Genomic DNA, 3162 nt, shown 5'->3' with positions numbered 1-3162 from the left:
CTTACCACTTTCCCTGGATTGCGTCACCACCTGAAAAGGCGTGTCTATGCGAAGTGATGTAACAATCCTTATTGGGAGAACAGTCCGTGCCTGATACCGGTAACAAATAGGATTTTACCGTTAGAATCAGACGCTATTTACTCTGCGCAGGGTGCTGTGGGAAATGTAGTCGTTTAGGCTAGCATCTTTCATTCTAAACCACCAAACACACTATAATTGAACAATGGTATGCATATAATCAATGAATGTGTTTCTGTCTGTAAAGAGAGAGGGTTATTCTTATACAAATTCTACCACAGAAGGTCTAGTATAGCCTCCAATAGGGCATTTATGGTGGAACATGTAGAGCCTAGGCTACCTTCCCTATTTGAGTCACTTTGCAGAGTAAATGCTATCAAATAGAATATAATATTGCAGTCATTTATTAGCCTCTATGTTAAGCAGCAGAGTGCAGGCCGGTAGGCTACTGAACACATCCACCAATAGCCTGTGTTCAGAGAGCTGTCCATGCGCAGCTTGACCATGTCAGTCAACCAGCCTGGCCACAGCCTGGCCACAGTGAGCAGCTGTTTGGATGAGTGATGCTCTTGGCTCTGGTAATAGCACCAAATGGCTGCTGGGTGGGTCGCCTGGTAATCCAAGCAAGGCCTGTTCCTCCCTATAGCAGCTTAGCTCTCAGAGAGTGACTGGTGGGTGGTGGCAAAGAGTGAGTCTGGTCCTACATACAGACAGACCCTTGCCTCGGCACCTATTGCCTAAAAGCTTGAACCTCAACACTATAGCTAGGACTCTGTGTCAATTCAAGTTTGTATTGTCACGTACACAAGTACAGTGCCTTTCTTGCTTGCTCTTTCCCAGCAATGCAGTAATCAATATCAGTAGTACTATACAAAACAAATAAAAAACGTATGTAGAACAAAATCGAGAAATAGAAATAAGAACATGAGAAAGTAAGTCAGCTATATAGAGGGTCAGTTGCAGGGTCAATGCCAATACCATATTAACAATGTGCAGGGATTCGACTGGAGTGGTAGGATTAGATACTGTATGTACTGTTGATATAAGTTGATATACGATAAACAGAGTAGCAGCAGCGTATATGATGATTGTATGCGAGTGTATGTGCATTTGCGTAGAGTCAGTATGAATGTGTGTGCATGTTATGTGTGTGTGAGCAAATTAACTGTGTGTGTGTGTGTGTAGAGTGTGCATAGAGTGAGTGTGTGTGTGCATATTTTTATAAAATAGAAGGGTCAATGAAGACAATCCATGTAGCCAATATTTTGGCTTTGGGATAGAAGCTGTTAAGGAGCCTGTTGGTGTCAGACTTGCTCCGGTACTGCTTGCCGTGTGGACACAGATGACTGGAGTCTTTAACAATTTCCAGGCCTTACTTTCACACCTCCAGATATAGAGGTTCTGGATAGCAGGAAGCACTTGGCCCTAGTGATGTACTGGGCTGTCCGCATCACCCTCTGTAGCGCCATACAATCGAGGGCGGTGCAGTTGCCATGCCAAGCAATGATCCAGCCAGTCAAGATGCTGTCAATGGTGCAGATGTATAACTTTTGAGGATTTGAGAGCCCATGCCAAATCTTTTCAACATCCTGAGGGTAAAGAGTCGCTATCACACCTCCTTCACGACTGTTTGCATTTGTGAGGACCATTTCAAGTCCTTAGTGATTTTGACACAGAGGAACATGAAGTTCGCGAGCTGCTTCACTGCAGCCCCACTTTCGATGTGGAATTCATGATCAGCTCTTTGGTCTTACTGACGTTGAGGGAGAGATTATTGTCCTGGCACCACACTGCCACATCACTGTCACATCTCCTTCCTGTATACCGCCGTCATGTCGTCAGCAAACTTAATGATGGTGTTGGAGTTGTATGTGGCCACGCAGTGGTGGGTGAACAGGGAGTACAGGAGGGGACTAAGCACACACTTCTGTGGGGCCCCCTTGTTAAGGGTCAGCATGGCAGAGGTGATGTTGCCTACCCTCACCACCTGGGGTTGACCCGTCAGGAAGTCCAGAATCCAGTTGCAGAGGGAGGTGTTCAGTCCCAGGGTCCCAAGCTTGGTGACAAGTTTAGAGGGGACAATGGTGTTGAACGCTGAGCTGTAGTCAATTAACAGCATTCTCACATAGGTATTCCTCTTATCTAGGTGGGTAAGGGCAGTGTGGGAATAAAGAACACTATGTGTCACTCTGAAGCTGCTTCAGCATTGTCAGTGCATTAAAATTTGTACAAATAAAATGTTCTGATTTGCAGAAGGTTGAGGATGCCCCTCCCACATCCTCAACCTTCTGCAAATCAGAACATTTTATTTGTACAAATTTTAATGCGTCCTTGTATGCTTGCTTGTGGGTAGAGTAGCAGGACTTTATCGGCCCTAGTGACGGAGGAGACGTGTTGATAGAAGTTGGGCATTACATGTCTAAATGACACAAAATTAAACTCACCGGCAACAAGGAAACCTGCCTCTTGGTGCATGTCTTCCTTCTTGTTTATAGCCTCAAACTGTTCGTTAAGTGCCAGCTTATTATTTTTCTGCAATCAAGATAACAGCTGAAAACTCTCTTGGGAGATAGAAGGGTCGACATTTGACCCTCAGGTACTCCAACACGTGTGAACAATGGGTCGAGACTTCCACTGCGCTTGAGTCAGCATACAATTTTCTGTTGATGAAGAGGCAAACCCTTCCCCCTCTATATTTCCCATAAATCCAATGTCCTGTCTATTCGGTGAATGAAGAATCCATCGAGTTGCCCAAAAGTCATGTTTCAGAAAAGCTGAGAATACTGCAGTTAAGAGTGTCCTGTTGATCACAAATCCACGATCGGAGGTCATTTTTATTATTATCAAGAGACAGTACATTAGCCAATAGAATGGAGGGAAAAGGTGGCCGTTTTTCCTTTCGCCATAATATCGCTAGGGCTCCCCTCTCCTGCCTCTTTTTCGCTGGTGTTTCCTCTTGGATAGCCCAAAAATTGCTTCGGAATTACACAAAGAGGCCAGGGCAGATGATTCAAATTCGAAGTTGAAGCCAGAATTGAGGTAACTGCCAATCTGATACATTTTGCGAAACAACAAAAAACGGCAAAAGAATCACAAAATAGCAAAGTTGGGTCGCACTCGCAAGACAGCAGGCATACAGTTCGG

The sequence above is a fragment of the Oncorhynchus nerka genome, linkage group LG22 (assembly GCF_034236695.1).
Source record: "Oncorhynchus nerka isolate Pitt River linkage group LG22, Oner_Uvic_2.0, whole genome shotgun sequence".
Classification (NCBI taxonomy): domain Eukaryota; kingdom Metazoa; phylum Chordata; class Actinopteri; order Salmoniformes; family Salmonidae; genus Oncorhynchus; species Oncorhynchus nerka.
This window is presented reverse-complemented; position numbering follows the sequence as displayed.